At 40.6% G+C, this 22,070-nt stretch overlaps 1 long non-coding RNA gene and 1 pseudogene across 1 annotated transcript; one reads left to right on the forward strand and one right to left on the reverse strand.

Annotated features, from left to right (window-relative positions):
* The first annotated feature begins 434 nt into the window (after positions 1 to 434).
* LOC130542036 (uncharacterized) lies at positions 435 to 21,906 on the forward strand. Its single transcript, XR_008956263.1, has 3 exons — positions 435 to 964; positions 3,233 to 3,516; positions 21,736 to 21,906. It is a non-coding gene; the product is annotated as an uncharacterized LOC130542036 (long non-coding RNA).
* On the reverse strand, positions 17,667 to 19,730 carry LOC113266187 (LIM domain and actin-binding protein 1-like; annotated as a pseudogene).
* Positions 21,907 to 22,070: the final 164 nt, after the last annotated feature.

The following is a 22,070-nucleotide window of genomic DNA, read 5'->3' on the forward strand; positions in this document are numbered from 1 at the left end:
TTTTTTTAAAGTAAAAGGAGACAAAGTGAGATTACCTTTATGTACTTTACTTAAACCAATATATCCCAAATATCACTTCAACATGTAATTGATATTAAAAGCTGAAAACAGGGGCATCTGGTTGGCTCAGTCCGTAGTGCATGTGACTCTTGATCTCAGGATTGTGAGTTCTAGCCCCACATTTGGGTATAGAGATTACTTAAAAATAAAAAATCTTTAAAAATATATAAAAGCTAAATACACTCTCCTTTTTATACTAAGTCTTTAACATCCAGTGTGTATTTTATACTTACAACAGATCTCAACTTGGACTAGCCACATTTCCAGTGCTCAATAGCCACATGTGACCAATGACTACCATATTGGATAAAGTTCTAGAAAGATCCCTCCTTTATTGCATGTCACCGATATGATGGTAAATTTGTCTTGAAAGTTACAGCTTAATATGTAAAATTGGGAATATGTAGGTTGGGAGTAAAGTTAATTAAATATTATTTTGAAATGCTTGGTAGATTATTAAATTATACGGTGATTGGAGTAAATATTTTTGCTATGGGAGCACGTAAATATCATTAGTAGATTTTGAAATATTTCAGAATGCCTGAAGTTTTCCTTAAGCAGTTCCAATGACACTCTGGAATTTTCTCTCTTTAAATAATGCAGAAGCTAATCCTTAGTTTAACCTCTATCTAGATTTTAAATTCCAAATCTAGGGAATATAAATAGAGGTTTCAGGGCATGAGAATGAGGATTATGTGACTGGTTAGCATAAACTGGGAATTCAGGTTGTGTGGGGGTGGTAAGCCAATCGAGGCAGGGCTGAGATTTTTGTCTTACTTGTGTTTTGTTTTTATTAACAGCTCTGTTGCTGGGCCATCCTGACCTCTTAGGGCAGGGCCTCTGTGCATTAATTAGGAGGAAGTCAGACTGTGAGTAACTCCAAACAGTGAAAATCCAAAATTAGGTATAATCTGTTTTTTTTTAATTGAAGTAGCTGACATACAGTATTAGTTTCAAATGTAAAATACAGTGATTCAACATTGGTATACATGACAAAGTGACCACCTTGATACATCTAGCTACCCTCTGTCACCATACAAAGTGGTTTTACATATTGTTAACTATGTTCCCTATGCTGTACATTGTACCCCCAAGTCTTATTTGTTTAATAACTGAAGTTTGTACTTTTAATCCTCTTCCCTTATTTTGCCCATCCCCCACAAGATAAAGTTTACTGTAAATACAGAACAGTTTATTGGTATCTCTAGCTTGTTTGTAGGAATAACATGCCTAATTCATTCCACAAATGTTTGTTGCATTCCTCCTATATGGAAAGCACTGTGTTGCTGTCTTTAAGTACACCCTGCCTTGAAGGAGCTCCTGAGGTCAGTTTGCCCGGTACTTCCTTCCTGTGCATGTGCAAACTGAAGGCCAGGGAAAAACAGTCCAGAAGTATGGTGGCGAAGGGAAACCCAGCAGCATAATACAGCTGTGGAAAGTAATCAGAAAATGGAAGCGTTGTTAGGTGGGTAGTTGACACAGTGGAGATAGTTGTTTTTCACAGAACTTTGAAGAGTTTGTAACACTGAAGACATTAAGGATGTATTTGTTCTTAGATGTCTAATGTCCTAATTTTAGGCTCAGCAAAGGCAGATAATTACAAAGACCTAACTGATACTGTAATAGTGCTATATGGTGACAGAGTGGCTAACGCTTGTGAGCACAGCATAACATGCAGAGAAGTTGAAATCACTGTATTGTGTGCCTGAAATGAATATAACATTGTCAACTATACTCAAGTTAAACAAAATAAATAAAAAGACATAACTATACTGACCCAGCCATACTTCTGAAACCAGCGAGGGGCCCCTGGCTGGCTCAGTCAGTGGAGCATGTCGGGGTCATGAGTTCAAGCTCCACATTGGGTGTAGAGCTTACTTAAAAAAAAAAAAAAAAAAAGAAAAAATAATAAAAAATAAAACCAGAGAATACCCATTTATGGTCCACTAAAATATTAATGGCAAGACTAAATGTTAAAGCAAAAAACCAGATGCTTTTCTCTTATAGCTCATGTTAACTTTTTTAAAAAGATTTGATTGATTGATCGATTGATTGATCATGACATGAGTCGAAGACAGATGCTTAACCAACTGAGCCACCCCAGGCACCCCTCATATTACTTTCTAAAGGAGTTTCCGATATGTATTTTTAGTCAAAATCACCAAAGCTAATGTTTAAGAATTCACAATGTTTTTTATCTTTTCAAAGAACCAGCTTTTGATTTCATTGCTTTTTCTCGATTGTTTTCTTGTTTTCAATTTCACTGATTTCTACTCAAATTATTTTTTTCTTTGCTTAATTTAGGCATAAATTGCTGTTCTTTCTCTAGTTGCCTAAGAGGGAAGCTTAGATCATTGACTTTAGGTCTTTCTTCTTTTCTAGAATGTGCATTTAATTACAAATGTCCTGTTAAGCACTGATTTTACTACATTCCCAAATTTTGATAAGTTGTATTTTCATTTTCATTTAGTTCAAAATATGTTCAAGTTTTTCTTGTAGCCTCTTTTTTGACCGGTATATTATTTAAAGAGTCTTGTGTAATCTCCAGATATTTGGGGTTTTCAAGCTTTCTGTAATTGGTTTCTAGTTTAAATTCATGTGATCTGGGGCACCTGGGTGGCTCAGTTGGTTAAGCATCTGCCTTTGGCTCAAGTCATGTTCCCAGGGTCCTGGGATTGATCCCTGCATCAGGCTTCTTGCTCAGCAGGGAGTCTGCTTTTCCCTCTCCCTCTGCCCTCCTCCCCTCCCCCGGCTCATGCTTGCTCGCTCACTCTCTCGTGTTCTCTTTCTCAAATAAATAAAATCTTTAAAAAATAAATAAATCAGGGCTCCTGGGGGGCTCCGTCAGTTGGGCGTCTGCCTTCAGCTCGGGTCATGAACCCAGGGTCCTGGGATCAAGCCCTGCGTTGGGCTTCCTGCTCAGTGGGGAGTCTGCTTCTCCCTCTTCCTCTGCCCTTCACCCCCACTCATGTGCACTCTCTGTCACTCTCTCTCTCTCTAATAAAATCTTTAAAAAATTTTACACAGGAAGAGGAAAAATTATACAGGTCAAGAACTTGTATATATACAAAGAGCATTGCAAATAGAATAATGTAAAATATAACCTTTTACATTGCTTATTTTTTATAAGCTATTTCTTTTTTTAAATTATTTTTTATTTTTATTTCTTTAGAGAGAGAGTGTGTGCACAAGTGGGAGTAGGGGCAGAGGGAGAGAGAGAATCCTAAGCAGACTCCTCACTGAGCCTGACATGGGGCTCGATCTCATGACCCTGAGATCGTGACCTGAGCTGAAATCAAGAGCTGGACACTTAACCGACTGAGCCACCCAGGCATCGCTTCATTCTCTTTTGTTTTTTTGGTTTTTTTTAACGATTTTTTATTTTTAAGTAATCTCTACACCCAACGTGGGGCTCTGAGATCAAGAGTTGCATCTTCTACCAATTGAGCCAGCCAGGTAGGTGCCCCTCTATTTCTTATTCTTAATCAAGCAAATAGGTAACTCTTTGTTCAAAATAATAATAGTAATAGTGAATTGGGTGATTATGGCATGTGGAAAAGTGAAATGAATAAAAGCAGTATAAGGGACAGCACAAAGTAATTGGGAGTACTCTATTATATGGTACCTGTACAATCCACAAATTACCTGTATGACCCATGAATCAGTATAGTGTTGAGAGTGGATTATATTAGTTATAAATGTATATTGTAAATTTTAGGATAATCACTAAAAATTTTGAAAAATAAAAAATTGTTACACTGAGAAGTGAGAAAATGGAATCATATACAATGTTCATTTAAAACCACAGGAGGCACGAGATGCCTGGGTGGTTCAGTCAGTTAAGCATCCGACTCTTGGTTTCAGTTCAGGTCATGATCTCAGGGTCATGAGATCAAGCCCCATGTCAGGCTGTGTGCTCCGCGTGCAGTCTGTTTAGGACTCTCTCTACCTCTGCCCCTCCCACCTGCTTTCTCTTTCTCTCTAAAATAAATAAATAAATAAATCTTTAAAAATAAAATCAGAGGAGGCAGAAAAAGAGTTGAGGAAAAAAAGGTACAAAAAACTAATGCAACAAACAGAAAACAAATAGATATTAACCCTGCTAAAACAACAATCAAATGAAGTGTGAATGATACCAATTAAAAAACAGATATTATCACAGTGGATCAAAAAAACAAGACCCAACTGTATGTTGTTTAAAAGAAGTCCACTAAAAATATAAAGATATAAGTTAAAAGTAAAGTGATAGAGAAAGATATACCCTACAAACACTAATAAAAAGAAATCTGGAGTACCTGTATTAATTTGAGATTTCAGAAGAAGGAAAATGATCAGAGATAAAGAGGGCCATTATGTAAAGATAAAGAGGTTAATTCTTCAAGAAGACTTAATAGTCTTAAACATCTATGCACCTAACAACAGTGCGTCAAAATATGTGAGGCAAAAACTGACAAATGCAAGGAGAGACAGATAAACCCACTATTGTGGCAAAAGACTCCAACACTCCTCTTTCAGTAATGAATAGATCCGGGAGGCAGAAAAGCAGTAAGGATCTAGTTGACCTGAACAGCACCATCAATCAACTTGGTCTGCTTGACATTTATAGAAGATTTAATCCGGCAACAGCAGAATACACATTCTTCTCAAGCTCGCGTGCAACACTCACCAAGATAAACCATATTCTGGGCCATGAAATGTACTTGAAAAAATTTTAAAAAATAAATATATACAAAGTAATATTCTCAGATCACATGAATTAATTTATTTATTTTAAAGATTCTATTTCCTTATTTGAGATGATTGCAGATGCTTACCCGACGGGGGCACCTGGGTGGCTCAGTCATTAACTGTCTGCCTTTGGCTCAGGTCATGATCCCAGGGTCCTGGGATTGAGTCCTGCACCAGGCTCCTTGCTCAGTGGGGAACCTGCTTCTCCCTCTGCCCTCTGCTGCTCCCCCTGCTTGTGCGCTCTCTCTCTCTCTCTCTCTGACAAATTAATAAATAAAATCTTTTTAAAAAGAAAGAAAGAAAGACAAGGCTTCTGGTGAAGGATTCTCTCAGTTTTTGTTTGTCTGAGAGTCTATTTCTCCTTCACTTTTGCAGGATGGTTTCACTAGGTATGAATTCTAAGTTGGTGTTTTTTAATTTTAACACTTTAAATATTTCACTCCACCTCTCTTCTTGCTTTCGTGGATTCTGATGAAAAGGCCAAATAATTCCTATCCTTATTCCTCTATAGGTAAGGCATTGTCCCCTCTGCCTTCTTTGATGATTTTCTCTTTGTCTTTAGTTTTCTGCAGTTTGAATATGATATGCTTAGTTGTAGTTTTTATGGTTTTTATCCTACTTGGTGTTCTCTGATTCTCCTGATCTGTCATTTGGTGTCTGTCGTTAATTTTGGAAAATTCTTGGCTGTTACTACTTCAAATTATTTATTTTGCTCTGTTCTTGCTTTCTTCTCGTATTCCAATTACATATATGTTGCATCTTTTGAAATTATCCCACAATTCTTGGATATTCTATTGTGGGAAAGGGGGGGGCTTGTTTTGTTTGACCTTTCATTTTTTCTCTGCATTTCAGTTTGGGAAGTTTCTATTAACACATCTTTCAGCTCACTGATTCTTTCCTTGACGGTGGCCAGTCTGTTGATGAGCCCATCACAGGCATTCTTTATTTCTGTTATTCCCACCAGAATTTAGTGGGTTTTTTTAAACATTTCTTTTTTATTCTTACCGTTTCCATCTCTCCGCTTATATTACCCATCTGTTCATCAGTGTTATCTACTGTTTCCATTAGAACCTTTAACAGTAATTGTAGTGCTTTTAAACTCAAAAATCTGTACCATATCTGAATCTGGTTTTGATACGTAGTTTCCCTCTTTGGACTGTGTTTTTTCTTGCCTTGAAACTTAGTATGCCTTATAATTTTTGTTGAAAGCCAGACATCATGTATCGGGTAATAGGAGATAAGCAGGTGTTCAGTGTGTGGTTTCGTGTTAATCTGGCTAGGAGTTGGACTGTTTTTCGTGTTTGCTCTAGCTGTAGGTGTCAGAGGCTTTCATTGCCTCTCAAGTCCTTGTTTTTGTCTCCTCTGTTGTCTTTCTGATTCCCTCCAAACTCCTTCTTAAATAGAATCTGCACCTTTGCATCTCTTTCAGCTGGAGTCCACTGTTATTATTCTATAGCCCTGTTGACATGGTAAAGGAGAGAGAAAGTGTTCTATAATCCTAGACTGAACTTTAGTCTTTTAGGAGGTCTGTGTCCCTGGGCGTGGCTTTCACAAGTGTCTCTCAGCATTTTCCCCCGTAGGTGTGACAGGAAGGCTAGAGGGGGCTGGATTTGGGTAATTTCCCTCCCCGGAGTCAGATAAAGCTCTGTGAAAGTCTATTTACCCTGCTGAAGAGGACTTCATTATGGAGAACACATTGTGCATATATCAAAATAGTTACTTTCCCCTCCCCCTGCCAGAAACACAAGTGTTTCTTGGCTCTTCATAATGAGAACCGAGTGGGGTTTCTAGAAGTAAAATCTACTAGAATGTGGAGGCCTCTCTAAGACCACAGCCAGTCGGAGTTTCCTGCCCTAATGCTAGTCCACACTCAGCCCCTAGCAATTCATCAGTTACCATTTTAGTCTTCTACCAGTTTATGGCTCCAGCAACTTCTGTCCCAGGTAAGCTGATCTCAACTGTGATTCTCTGTGTTTTCCTGTCTCCAGATTCTGAGGTGACAGTTTGCCCTGCAGCCTGAATTCTCTGATAGCTCCAAAAAGAACTTGTTCAAGACATTGATTTTCAGTTTGTTCAGGTTTTTTCTTATAAGGACATTAGTGACAACTTCCAGACAGTTTATATATGAGAACTGAAACTGGAAGTCCCCCAGTATGTATTTTTTCAAATCAAACATGTACATAATTATGTATAAATAGTACCTCTTGGGGTACCTGAGTGGCTCAATCAGTTGAGCATCTGAGGCTTGATTTTGGCTTAGGTCATTTCACAGGGTCATGAGATCAAGCCCTGCATCGGCTCTGTGCTGGGCATGGAGCCTGCTTAAGATTCTCAGGGCACCTGGGTGGCTCAGCCCATTGAGCCTCCAACTCTTGATTTCGGCTCAGGTCATGGGACTGAGCCCTGAGTCAGGCTCTGCACTCAGCGTGGGGTCTGCTTATCCTTCTCCCCTTTCTCTCTCAAATAAGTAAAAATAAAAATCTAAAAAAAAGATTCTCTCTTCCTCTGCCCCTCCCCCCCAACTCCTGCTCTATCTCTCTAAAAAAATAATTAAAAAATAAATAGTTCCTCTTACTTGGAATAAATGTCATGATTCTAGTGCTTCTCAATCACCATTGTATTAATTCTAAACCTCTTAACATAACTGTCGTTAACAGTTTGCTGTTATTTCTGATTTCTTCTCTCTGTTTATATATGTGTATATATCCATATCTCTGTGTGTGTGTGTGTGTGTGTATACACAATATACATAGACATACACACATATATACACACATTTTTAATCTGGGTATGTGTGTATACTATGCCTCAACTTTTTTTCCATGCAATACTCTATACTTTTTTTTTCTTTAAAAGCTGAATTTATTTTAAATGAGGTTTATATTCAACTGACAAAAACGTATTTTTCTTGAAATTTCGTCTATTATTCATAATCACTCATTTTATCCAATAAAAATGTCTTAAGGGGCCCCTGGCTAGCTCAGTCAGAGGAGTGTATGACTCTTGATCTCAGGGTTGTGAGTTAGAGCCCCATGTGCGGTGTAGAGATTACTTAAAGAAGTGAAACTTTTTTTTTCTTTTAAGATTTTATTTATTTATTCAACAGGGATAGAGACAGCCAGCGAGAGAGGGAACACAAGCAGGGGGAGTGGGAGAGGAAGAAGCAGGCTCACAGTGGAGGAGCCTGATATGGGGCTCGATCCCAGAACGCCGGGATCACGCCCTGAGCCGAAGGCAGACGCTTAACCGCTGTGCCACCCAGGCGCCCCAAAGAAGTGAAACTTTAAAAAAAAATGTATCAAGTAGGTGCTATGTTAAAATTTGGAATTCTATTAAAAACATAGGGAAAGGGGCGCCTGGGTAGCGCAGTCGTTAAAGCGTCTGACTTCGGCTCAGGGCGTGATCCCGGCGTTATGGGATCGAGCCCCACATCGGGCTCCTCCGCTATGAGCCTGCTTCTTCCTCTCCCCCTCCCCCTGCTGTGTTCCTTCTCTCGCTGGCTGTCTCTGTCAAATAAATAAATAAAATCTTTAAAAAAAAAAAAAACATAGGGAAAAACTCTAACTCATTTCCCACTAATTTTTGCACAGGTATTCAATTAACTTATATTGTTATTTTCCTAATTTCCAAATAAAATATCAACCTAATAAATAGAAAAGCCTCTATTTTCTCCACTTTCCATCTTGTGAAGGTTCAACAGGTGTTCTAAGATACTATTTTTTTAGTATCTATACTTTCAGATATATTTCCGGTTTAATATGGCAGACTTGAACGCATGGATCTTACTATCATTTAACTATGAAATTCTAGGAGAGTGAGCAGGTGGGATCACCACTGGTAAAGAAAAAGAAGAGGAAATTGCACTTAGCCCAACACACCGTCTGTAATGAAGGATTTCTGGCAATTGGCAAGCTTGAGGTCCACAAATACAAAGAGCAGGGCTGGGCCGGGAAGCCTTATTTAGAGTAATTCATTAAAGAAGCATGCTTGGAATTACAAGGACAGTTGGTTACCTCCCCTCTCTTTTCCATCATTTATTTGTTCAACAAATATTTGTTGGGCACTTTGTAAAGGGCTAGGCTCTGTTCCAAGTGCTGTTGCCCTTGGGATGAAGCCCGTGAACAGTTCTCTAAAGAAAGTGGGTAGGTGGCCTAAGGAGGGCAAGGGAGAGCGTCGCCTGAGCGGACTTCAGAACTCCACCGCGGGTGTGCGTGGGGAGGAGGCAAAGGCAGCCTGCCTAGGAGGAAAACACACTTAACCCGTTCCATCTAAAGTACAGCCCTTTTCAATTTGGTGATTGTGGGGTTCCCCAGCCTGCTTGCTGGCTCCTCACCCACACATTTTTTAGTGAGGCATGCTGGAAGGCGGGTTCTGCCACTTCCTCAGAAGCAGCTCTCTCTCCCCGTAGGGAGAGGCCAGCTGGAGGCAGAGAACACCCCTCCTTAAGGTACTGCCCACCATGGCCTAGGCTAACCCACGGAGGCCTTTGTGCGAACATCTGAGTGAATGGCCAAGCTCGCTAGACAGGAAGAGACGTGGCGGCAGCGTGGAAGGGAAGGACCAAGATGAAAAAACTGAATCACGGACCCCACAGGAGACATAAATAACTCTAGAAACAAGAGAATTTCAAATTGTCCTAATTAGTATCCTCAGAGGGTGGGGCATCAATCCAGCAAACGGTCTGCAAGGAAAGGGGATTGATTGGACAACTGGCAGAGTGATTGCCGAAGTACTGTCATGGATCGGAAGAATGATAGAGTGGGCTGGCGCCAGGCCGCGTAATTGGGAGGACAAAGGAGCGGGAGCCTGTCAGAGCCGAAATCAGAAAGACAGCAGATGGAGGCGACGTCGCTGCAAAGGAGGAGAACAAAGACATGCGTGGAGGAATAAATCATAGAAAATCTCCTCTCACTGAAGAAAAATGCCAAGTGTCAAGCAGAACTAATGGGAAAGGCTCACACATTCTGATGAGATTTCAGAACCAAAAATCTTCCAGAGACGGGGCTGGAAAGCCATGGCACTTGCGGAGTAGCCACATCAGACCGACTTTCGATTTCTCATCACCAAATGCTAGAGGACATGGGAGCAACGGCTCCAGAGATGGAGGAGAGAAGTGTTAGAACCTCAAATTCTATACTTAGCTCCGGCATCAATCAGATGTGAAGGCAAAATGAAAATACTTTCAGACATAGAGATTCCTTGCATGGGAAATTTTTAAAAGGGATTCTCCAACATTTTAAAAAATCCGGAAGGAGCACCTGACTGGCTCAGTCAGTAGGGCATGCGACTCTTGATCTTGGGGTCATGAGTTCAAACCCCAGGTTGGGTGTAGAGACTGCTTAAAAATAATAATCCAAAAAAGGAAGATGATGCGAGAGTAGCAGTTAGAAACAAAGTACAAGATAGTTCATATTAGAAATAAAAGACGAAATATGTGGAAGATTCTTTGATTGCCAAAATGTTAATGACATAGGGTTACATTTTCCTTTTTTATTAGTTCCGACACACTAGTTAGTTCTGTAATAATATTTGCAATTCACAGCTTTTATGACACTACTACTTTGGTCTTTTTTTAAGATTTATTCATTCAGTAAACGTTTATTGAGGGGCATCTGGGTGGTTCAGTCAGTTAAGCATCTGCCTTCAGCTCGGGTCATGATCTCAGGGTCCTGCGATCGAGTCCTGTGTCAGGCTCCCTGCTCAATGGGGAGTCTGCTTCTCTCTCTCTCTGCCTCCCCCCCCCCATTCATTCTCTCTCTGTCAAATAAATAAATGTTTATTGAGCACCTGTTAACCAGGAACTGTTCCTGGCACTGGAAACAGCGTACACAACAAAACTCCCTGCATGGACTTACTCTCTTCCAAGTGGGGAGACTCACCTCTGGGGAGGTGGCCGAGATCTGAATCCAGTGAGAGAGTGAGCCATGAAGAGCAAATACAAAGCCTCCAAGGCAAAAATACATGGCCCGCTGTAGCCAAGAGGAAATTCAACTTTATATTTAAGCAGATAAACAGTGTATAAATATTCGTCTTGACAAGTAAAATAATTAGGGGATTAAAAGAATAAATACATTAATTTACTCATTTTCATAGAGGGAAAGCAGTAGATACAATGTGACATTTATAATTTAAGAAATAGATGACTTCATGTAATATCTAAAGACAGAAAGATAGCCTGTAGGAGAAATAGCAGTAAAAGCCAAAACTGGAACTGTTGGAAGTAAATGAGAAGAGTCAGTGTAATAAATCACTTACATACCAGGAAGGAGAGAATACAGCCTCAAGTCAGGATACAAACAGAAAAGGATTTTATTTCATGTTATAAGGATAATGAACTAAAGAATGAAAACCAGAGACTATGAACAGTGGTCGTGTTTGTGTACGTGGACCTGGAAATGAGGAAGGGGTGACTTTTATTTTTCATTACCTACCTTCTGTTCTGCTTTAGTTTTTTCTGCCTTTTCTTTCTTTTTACTTTGCCTGCATAGCTATATTTTTATTTTTTATTTTTTTGCATAGCTGTATTTTTTAAAACAGCTTTAAAATAATATAGCACCTGTTTTGTTCCCAAAAGCATTTCAAGTAACTTATAAAAATACAAACAATAATAATTGTAACAATGAGATGAATTCAAGAAGGAGGGAAAATCATTATAGGAAGTTTGAAGCTTGAGTAATGTTAGTATTTAAAAATTATTTAAGATCTATGTGACACAGTTTTCATGGCTTAGCCATTCAAAAAATAATGCTCTGTTGAATGTTTCTCAAAATTCTGCTAACTCCAACAGAAAATTCTCTCTTTGGAGATCATGATCAGCTGGAGATGTGTGAGAGAATGAGCCAAATCATTCCAGCCAACAGTCCTTGACCAACACAATATGTCAGTTTCACTCGCAATCTGACCTCTCCTCTAAATGTAATTTAGATGTTGAGAAAATGGATACTTTACTGTAACATACTGATAAAGGGCCTGTAGAAATGAACATGGTAACCAAGATTTGAAACACAGGCTACTTCTTTTAATTGGTCAACATTTTGCATGTGGTTTATTATAAATTCCAGAAGATGACAGGGGCACCTGGCTGGCTCAGTCGGTAGAGCATGAGGCCCTTGATCTCCGGGTTATGAGTTCGAGCCCCACGTTGGGTGTAGAGATTACTTACATAAATAAACTTGAAAACATTTTTTGAAAAATGAGAACTTCTACACTGGAAAGATTAAAATCTTTTGTTGACATTTATGACATGCTAATCGGCCAGTGGAGGGCCATCCAGCTGTTAGCAACTATGCTTTTTTTTTTTTTTTTAAAGATTTTATTTATTTATCTGACAGAGAGCGACAGCCAGCGAGAGAGGGAACACAAGCAGGGGGAGTGGGAGAGTAAGAAACAGGCTCCCAGTGGAGGAGCCTGATGTGGGGCTCGATCCCAGAATGCTGGGATCACGCCCTGAGCCAAAGGCAGACGCTTAACGACTGCACCACCCAGGCGCCCCTGTGCTTTTTTTTTTTTTTAACTAGCAGTAAGAAAGATGCCGTCAACAGGTCTTCAAGATCATGCAGACCATTTTTCAGATGAGGAAAATGGCACCCAGAGCAGCAAACTGACTTGGGCCATAGTGAGCACCCATCATCTCTGACTCCTAATACAGTGCTCTTTCCCCTCTATACCTGATAGGGGCAGTTCTGGACGCTCAGTGTTTAGAAAATGTAAGAGGTGGGGGCGCCTGGGTGGCGCAGTCATTAAGCGCCTGCCTTCAGCTCAGGGCGTGATCCCAGCGTTCTGGGATCGAGTCCCACATCAGGCTTCTCCGCTGGAAGCCTGCTTCTTCCTCTCCCACTCCCCCTGCTTGTGTTCCCTCTCTCGCTGGCTGTCTCTTGCTCTGCTAAATAAATAAATAAAATCTTAAAAAAAAAATGCAAGAGGTCATTGTCGACTGTCACAATGGTTGGGCAGCATTACTTGCAAATTAATGAATGGAAACCAAAGATCCAAGATTTCTGCAATAAAGGGACATTCCTGCCTATTGAAGTCTTATCCCTCACTCACACAACTTCTTTTTGTTTTTTTTTAATAATCTTTATGCCCAACATGGGACTTGACCTCATGACCCTGAGATCAAATGCCACACGCTCTACAGAATGAACCAGCCAGACACCCCAGCCCCATACAACTTTCAAATGTCCTATCAGATGTGAGTACAAAACTTGTTTCTTATTATCTGAACCTAGAAAAAAAAAAACCCTTCTTTTACAAATAAACGAGTATTTTTTACATGTTAATAAACCTGAATTTTCCAAGAGTACAGTTATTATGAATATGAGCGAAAGATTTGACTCTGTTATGTTCTGAACGTTTGCAAGAGGTTTCACCATTTCTGAAAAACGTATTTCCTGTGTCAGTGCTATGCGGGATATTGGACTTACCATACAACTCCCATATTACTCAGCATTTATAGCTGTCACATTCACTGTGATTCTGCATTAGGTTTCAAGTATCTGATTATTTCATTCAGCCTTCCTATACGGTCACGTCTGGACATGTACATAGTGAAATACCTGTTTCCTTTATTTCTGCTCTATAATATAGTTGGAGCATTATATTGACCTTTTATGAAACTTTACTTGAGGAGAAATGATATGATCAATGAATTTCCTTTATAGATAATTTTTTTAATAAAATAATTATAATATTTTTAACAACAACTTTTGGAAATAATCCCCAAGTAAATCTACAGATTCAGTGTAGTTCCTGTCAAAATTCCAACTGATTGTTTTGCAAGATGGACAACGTGTTCCTAAAGTTCATAAAGAAATGCAAGAGACCCTAAATGGCCAAACAGTCTTGAAAAGTTGGAGAACTCCCACTTCAGATTTCAGAACCTACTGCAAAGCTGATATAAAATGGCACACGAACAGTGTGTTATCAGCATAGGGACAGACGTATAGATCAGTGAAACAGAATTGAAAGTCCAGAAACAAATCCATACCAAACATCTGTGGTCAGTTGCTTTTTGGCAAGGTTCCAAGCTCATTTAATAAGGAAAGACGAATCTTCCAACAGATGGTGTTGAGACAACTGAATATTGGCAAAGACTCCCTCCTTGACCTAACTCTGGCCAGGCTCCTCTAATCCCTCTAGGCTTTGACTTTCTGTGTTCATCCTTGGGCCTGCATCATCCAGGTTAGCAAGAATCTTTTAATTCAGGTTAGAAAGAACCCCCACACTCAATATATATTCAAATTCCCCTTCCCACACCAACCCCTAGGTGATATCTGATCATGCTAGCCTGGCTTCAGCAAGAATCCTGTCAAGTCCTTAGGCAGAGTCACCCCTTACCCTGATGTTTCCTTTAGTCATTTTCCACACACTGACACCCCCCACCCTGCTCCTTGGCTGTCTATCCCCACTTTTCCTTATCATATTTGGAGTTGAACCCAATCTTTCTCTCCTATTGCAAAACCCCACTGCAATTTCTTGAAAAGAGTTTTTCTTATCATCTTTAATAAGAGTTAGAATAATTTTTTTTTTAAAGTAGACTCCACGTCCAGCATGGAGCCCAGTGTGGGGCTTGAACTCATGACCCTGAGATCAAGACCTGAACAGAGATCAAGAGTCAGGTGCTTAACTGACTGAGCCACCCAGGCACCCCTAGAATAATTTTTTTAATATAATATTCACATGTAGAAGCATGAATTTGGATTCCTGCATGACACCATGTATAGAAATTAACTCAAAATGTATTAAAGATATAAATCTAAGAGTTAAAGCTATAATATTCTTAGAAGAAAGCATAGGTGTAGATCTTCATTTCCTTGGATTAGGCAACAGTTTCTTAGATCCGATGCTGAAAGCACAAGAACAAAAGAAAAAGTTAATGAAATGCACTCCATCAAAATTAAAAGCTTTTTAAAGATTTATTTATTTTAGAGAAAGCATGTGCGTGAGTTGGGGGGTGGGGAGGAGAGGGAGAGAGAATCCTCAAGGAGACTCCCCACTGAGCACGGAGCGTGATGTGAGGCTCAATCCCAGGACCCTGAGATCATGACCTGAGCCAAAATCAAGAGTCAGACACTCAACCAGCTGAGCCACCCAGATGCCCCAAATTTTAAAACTTTTCTGCATCATAGGACACTACCAAGAAAGTGAGAAGACAACTCACAGAATGGGAGAAAATATTTATAAATCATATCTGATAAGGGCCTAGTACCTAGAACATATAAAGAACTCTTACAATTCAACAACAAAAGAGAAACAAGCCAGTTTAAAAATGGGTAAAAGATTGGGGCACCTGGCTGGCTCAGTTAGTGGAATATGTGACTCTTGATCTTGGGGTTCTGAGTTCAAGTCCCACATTGGGTATAGAGATTACTTAAAATCTTTTTTTTTTTAATGATTTTATTTAATTTATTTGAGAGAGAGCATGAGCAGGGGGAGAGGGAGAGGGAGAAGCAGACTCCCCACTGAGCAGGGAGCCCAATATTAATTGACTGAGCCACCCAGGCACCCCTTAAAAATAAAATCTTAAAAACAAATGACAAAAGATTTACACAGACATTTGTCCAAAGAAGTATAAACAGCCAATATGCACATGAAACAATGCTCAACATCATCAGCCATCAGGAAATGCAAAATAAAACCACAATGTGATACCACTTTACACCCACTAAGATGTCTATAATTTAAAAAAATAGTAATAATTACAAGTGTTGGCACAGAGGTGAAAAAATTGGAACCCTCATGCATTGCTGGGGGGTGGGATGTAAGATGGTACAGCTGCTGTGGAAAATAGTTTGGCAGTTCCTCAAACAGTTAAACACAGAGTTACCATGGGACCCAGCAATTCCTCTCCTAGCTATCCACCCAAGAGAAGTGAAAACATGTTTGCACAAAAACTTGTACATGAGGGGCGCCTGGGAGGCTCAGTCGGTTAGGTGTCTGCCTTCAGCCCAGGTCATGATCCCATGGTCCTGGGATCGAGACCCGAGTCAGGCTCACTGCTCAGCAGGGAGTCTGCTTCTCCGTTACTCTCTGCCCCTGCTGCCCCTGCTTGTGCTCTCTTTCTCTCAAATAGATAAATAAAATCTTAAAAACAAAAACCAAAAAACTTGTACATGAATGTTAATGGAAGCACTACTTATAATAACCAAAAATTATCAATTGATGAATGGATAAACAAAATGTGGTATATTCATACATGGACTATTGTTCGGCCATAAAAAGGCACGAAGTACATGCTGCAACATGGGTGAGCTTCAAAACATAATGGTAAGTGAAACACACACACACACACACACACACACACACGCACACACACACGGAAGGCCACATGTTGTATGATTCCATTTCAATATGTCCAGAATAGGCAAATCCACAGGGACAGAAAGTACATCAGTGGTTGCCAGGGGATAGGGAAGGGGGATTGGAAGTTAAGGGGTTTCTCTTTGAGCTGATAGAAATGTTCTGAGAATTAATAGTTGTCATAGCTGCACAATGTTGTGAGTATAATAAAAACCACTGAATTGTGCATTTGAAATAATTAAAATGGTGAATTTTTTACCTGAATTTTAGAATTTTATCTTTATTTTTTTCAAATGCAAATTAAAAGCTTTATTGAATGAAAATGTTTCAGACTAAGCAAAACTATAAGAAAGCAGACTATTTTACATGTCTAAAAAAATATTAGAGCTAAATCTCTAAAAATGCAGTACAAAGAAGTCTATAGCTTAAAATACCTCTCTCCCCCACATACAATTTGGAATATCAATTGTGTACAACAAATGTACTCAAGTTTATAATGTTCCAAAGCCTTAACTACTAGAAAACCATCTCCCCAAGAAAAGACCTATAATTGGTTTAATTGCACCCTGGGAATACTGTCTGCCATAAAAATCAATACATTTCAGAGCTGATAAGTATTAAAAACAACAACAACATCAAAAACTAGTGTCCCAGAGAGGGGATATCAGAAGTGGAATATATAGGGCTTGGGGTCTGGGCTCCAGTGGTTTAAGGCAGTTTTTCTGTTATTCCTCCTTTAAACTCCTCACTTTGCTTTAACATGCAACATGGCAAACAACAATACAAAACATCTTAGAAAAATGTTGCAGCTTTCAGTGAATGAGGAGCTGCACAGATACCACCAGAGCAAGCAGTCTCCTGGGCTGTCGTCAGACTCACTGGCAAATACCAGGGCTTGAGAGGCAGTGGAACCCTCCAGGCACCAGATGTGCTCAAAAAGTGCCCCCAAAGAATGGTTGTGAATTATCTCAATAATCCAGTTCGGGACGTGGTTTCGAGAATGGGATGCGGAGCAGTGACTTCCCCATGTGTACCAGAGTAAGAAAATTAACCCAAAAAAATGTATTAAGGGTTAAATATTTGATCTCTTAACAGATGAACACAAAATAATTAAATTGGTATTCCTTTAAAAATATACAAACTGTGCCCTTTATACTAAAGTGCATTCAGTCATAATGTTTAGGTTCCTAAACGCCCTCTGCATGTTCCCTAATTCCATAGTTGAATTTTTAGTGTAACAGTGTGCTACCAGTCATCTATTTTTGTATTGCCTTTTGGGAATACAGTGGAGTCTGGACTGTATCGGCTGACATATTCCCCCCTCACCAGAAGTCCTTAAAGCACCTTACATATATCATCATTGCTAAAATACAGGACTGAAGTAATAGTCTCTCTAGCACTTAGAATTGGTTCACTTAAGCTGCAGTATGGGATTTTTTTGAAGCAAGAACTCTTCCAAAATGACTTCCACATACATTACAGTTCATGCTAAGATCCCTGTGTACGTGCATCGGTGTGAGAAAGGGCAGGGACTCACTAACATGAACACACATTTAAGGCCACACACCATTTGCAGTTTGTCATTCCTCATCCTCATCCTCATCATAGTACCGACTTCTCTCTGTTTCTCCACACACAGCTCTTTGACTACTTCTCCCTCCCAGAAACCCCCATCCTGGGATTTCTGATTCTGGATAGTGAATTCTTTAGGGGAGGTATTCTCTGCAAAGCTGGACCAATTTGTAGGCTTGGGTACTAGTGGAGGGTGCTGTTTGAGGTTTCTGTCATCTTCATCTAAGTTTGCACCATTTTCTAGAAGATTCTCACTCCCCATCTCGAAAGCACCGACTCCCTTCCTTCTCCTCCCTGTCGCCCCTCCTCCGGATTCCTGGTTTTGCCAGGTTGTTTTCCCCACACTAGCATTCTTTTCGGAGGTAATGGCATTTTCTGCTTGTTTGCTTCCTGCTGGCATTCCTCCTGTAAACTCCTTACTCTGCTCTGACATGCTCCAGCCTTTCCTTATGGATGGGGGCAAGATTTTGGGGGCTCTTGCCTGAAGTGGTTTGAAATGAAGCTGCTACAGTGAATGGGTGGCTTCTTTCTTTCTTTCAGTGAAGGAGATCATCTTAGCTTCTTCAGATCCGGATCTATGTCCTCGGGAGCTTCAGGCTTGCTGATTTCATCCTTAGGAGGCCATTTGGGCTTGGATACTTGGATCCCTTCCTCCAAAGTACTTGCGGAACTACCAAGTTCTGGGGGGCAGGGGGGCGGCGGCCAGGTGATCTTCAGCTTCTTGGTTTCAGCTGGCTTGTCTTCTTTCTCTGGCTGAGAGGAGGCCTTGGCTTCCATACCTGCTGTCAGCACACCCACCTTAGCAATGGGGGCATCTTCTAGTCCTGGGCTCTGAGGGGTCTCCCTTGCATTTGGAAGCTGGGCTGGTCTTTCCAAAGTCCCTTCGTTTCCAGTTTTGCTTGCCCACAGATCCTTGTGTGGTCTGTGCCCAGAGCCTTCATCATAGTTACCTTTAGCTTTGAAGAGTTGGTTGAAGTGAGGCTTGCGGTAGATTCTCCCATGAAAGACGCATGTGTTCCTAGACTAAGTCTGTTGTTGCATTAGGAGCAACGGAAGCAGCTTCTGTGAACCACCTGCTAGGGGGCCGAGACACGCTCTGTTGGGCAGACTGTCTTCTGACTTAGCACACAAGTCTCTCTTGCAGGTGCCTGAAACTTCTTCAGTGCTTTGGGAGGAGAACTTTCAGAGAGGCTGGAGGCTCTGGCATCTGGATTTAGTGGCGTGGGGTGGACAGGCGGCTGGACCTCTCTCTTGACCCGGGAATTTTGGAGTCATCCTCAGTAGGGCTGGAACGGACTGCCAGGCTGTTCTCAGTTGCACAAACCTTTTCTCCAGCCTGATGGGAGATGCAGACCTCAGGCACATTCTCCTTGTGTTCTGATTTATGAGTTTTGATTTCACCACCATCGGCTCTCCAGTCGTTTGTAGAGTTGGTGGAACCGCTCTGTTTGGACACAGCTGCCTGGTGCTTGGCCATTGGATCCTTGATGGAGGTTTCTGACAGGCGTCGTTAAGTCCAGATTTCACCTGCTCTCGCTTTTCTCTGCGTTGAGTGTAGAAGATGACAACTGACCTGGGCTATCTCCACATCATCCGGAGAACAGCTGCTTTCAGAGACCCTCCTTCCACCTGCCCTGCGGCTCTGGCCCGAAGAATCTGCTTGCTTGGAGTTGGTTCACCCTCCTCAAACATCATCTTAAGGCTGTTCAGCGGAACATTGTATTTCTCTATTTCATTTGCAGCTTCTATGTTTTCACTGATTTCAGATTTTCTTCCTTCGTGCCTGGATTCTCCTAGACAAGTTTCCATTTTTTTACATTCTTTCAAGTGGTCTTTAAGACACTTATTGATCTCAAGGCAGGGATACAGGCACTGCACAAGGGCTTCAGGAGGTGATCCGAGCCTGGGTCTGAGATGGACTCGTTCTCCATGGTCAGCCTTGGCCTCAGAGGCAGAGCTTCTAGCCCCTTCACCGGCAGGATGGCTGCCTCCGTGTCTGACCTCCATGCTGCCGATTCGCAGGAGTCTGTGTGAGACTCTCCCCAGGGCTGGGCTCTCCCACTTCTTCTTTACCACAGTCAGGATCCCCCTCCTGAAGGGCTGGGGAGATTTTCAGGGTCCTAGAAGAACAAGAAGTAAGTGCCAGTTATAACTTGCCCGTTGAAATATTCAAATGTTGTGCTTTGTTTTTTTGTTTGTTTTTCTTCTTAAGGTTCTATTTATTTGTTTGAGAGAGAGAGAATGAGAGAGAGAGCAGGAGCAGGGGGGAGGGCAGAGGGATAGGGAGAAGCAGAGTCCCTGCAGAGCAGAGAGCTGGACACGGGGCTCAATCCCAGGACTCCAAGATCATGACCTGAGCCGAAGGCAGACGCGTAACTGACTGAGCCACCCAGGTGCCCCAAACATTTTGTTCTTTGTAAAATGGAAGTTAAAACTCTAAGCTGCTTCTGGTCCACTGGTGTTTCAGACAGCTGTGAATAGTTACAGCCCTGCCGCATGGAGAAAGCATCCACCCCGGGAGAGGTATTTTATCTTAATTTTATAAAGAATAGTAAGCCCATTTATATTATATTTTTATAGAAACAACTCTGTTTTCCAAGACAATTTTAAAAAGTGAGAAGGATGACACTGTTTTACATTTTGGCAAGTCTCTTTGATGTCTGGTCTAATAGAAGATAGATTCTCATATTTGCTTTTGCATTCAGTCTGTTACAATGTGTTGTTTGGTTAAAGATGACAAAGACGGTCTGGCCTTAAATAGAAAGGTAGTTGGAAAACAGGGACATCACCTGTTAGAATGTTTAAAATTTGAATATTTAAAGTTACAGGACTGACCATACCAAATGTTACTGAGAATGCAGGGCATCAAAGTTCTCATACTCCTGCTGGAGAGACTGTAAATGGATACAGCTTCTATGGAAAACAATTTTGTAATTACTTGAAAGTTAAACAGAACCTACCGTATGACCCATCAATCCTACTTCTATGTATTTACCAAAGAGAAATGAAAGCACATGTACATAACAAAGTCTTTTACACACATGTTCGTAGCAGCCTTATTTGTAAAAGCTAAAAAATAGAAACAACCCAAGTATCCACCTACAAGTGAATGGATGTACAAATTGTGATACGTCCATTAATGCAATTGAACTATTGATACAAGAAAAAATGTTATGAGTCTCAAAATTATTATGCTGAGGGAATGAAACCAGACCTAAAAAAACCACGTATGATTCCATTTTTAAAAAAGATTTATCTATTCATTTGTGAGAGAACAAGAGAGTAGGGCGGGGAGGCAGAGGGAGAGGGAGAGAGAGTCTCAAGCAGACTCCGCACTGAGTGCAGAGCCTGATGGGGGCTCAAGCTCACGACCCTGAGATCATGACCTGAGCCGAAATCAAGAGTCGGATGCTTAACCGACTGAGCCACCCAGGCACCGCTGTATGATTCCATTTTTAAGAAGTTTTAGAAAATGCAAACTAATCTATGGAAAGTAGATCAGTGGTTGCTAGAGGATGGGAGTGTGTGGGGACACTGGAAGGGAGGGATTACCAAGGGGACATGGGGAAACTCAGGGGATAGCTATGTTCATCACCTTGATTGTGGTGATAATTTTTCAGGTGAATAATATGTCAAAAATTATCAAATTGTACCCTTGAATATGTACTTGATGTCAATTTTACCTTAATAAAGCTGTTCAAAAATAAATGGTATTTTTAAAAAAGAAAAAAAAATCAAATATACACAACAGATCTTGTTTAGATCCTGTTTTGAATCATTTGTAAAAAAGATGCTTGAGAGGGGCGCCTGGGTGGCTCAGTCGGTTAAGTATCCAACTCTTGATTTCAGTTCAGGTCATGATCGCAATGGTGTGAGATTGAGCCTGGTGTAAGGCTGCACAGTGCGTGTGGGGCCTGCTTGCGATTCTCTCTCCCTCTGCCCCTCCCCCAAAAGATGCTTGAGACATTGGAGAACGCTTGAATACTGACTGGATATTAGATTATGTTAAGGAATTGTTAGTATTTTTTCAGTGTGATAATGGGGTTGTTATGTTAAAAAGTGTCTTATCTCTTACAGATACATACTGAAGTATTTATGGATGAAATTATATGATGTCTGGGATTTACTGAGTTGGAGGAGATGATGGTATGAAACAAGGTTGGCCAAATATTACTAATACTGACTTTATTCACCCTGCTTAGGATTCTCGATCTCCCTCTCTCTGCCCCCCCCCCCACTTGAGCACACTTTCTCTCTCTCTCAAAAAAAAAAAAATATATATATATATATATATAATTTAAATGATGGTTGTATAGAGGTTTGTTATACTCTTCTTTCTACTCATGTGTATTTTGAGATTTCCCATTATAAATTTTTGTTGTTGTTCTTGTTTGATTTTTTAAAAAATGATT

The sequence above is a fragment of the Ursus arctos genome, unplaced genomic scaffold (genome assembly GCF_023065955.2).
Source record: "Ursus arctos isolate Adak ecotype North America unplaced genomic scaffold, UrsArc2.0 scaffold_3, whole genome shotgun sequence".
Lineage (NCBI taxonomy): Eukaryota > Metazoa > Chordata > Mammalia > Carnivora > Ursidae > Ursus > Ursus arctos.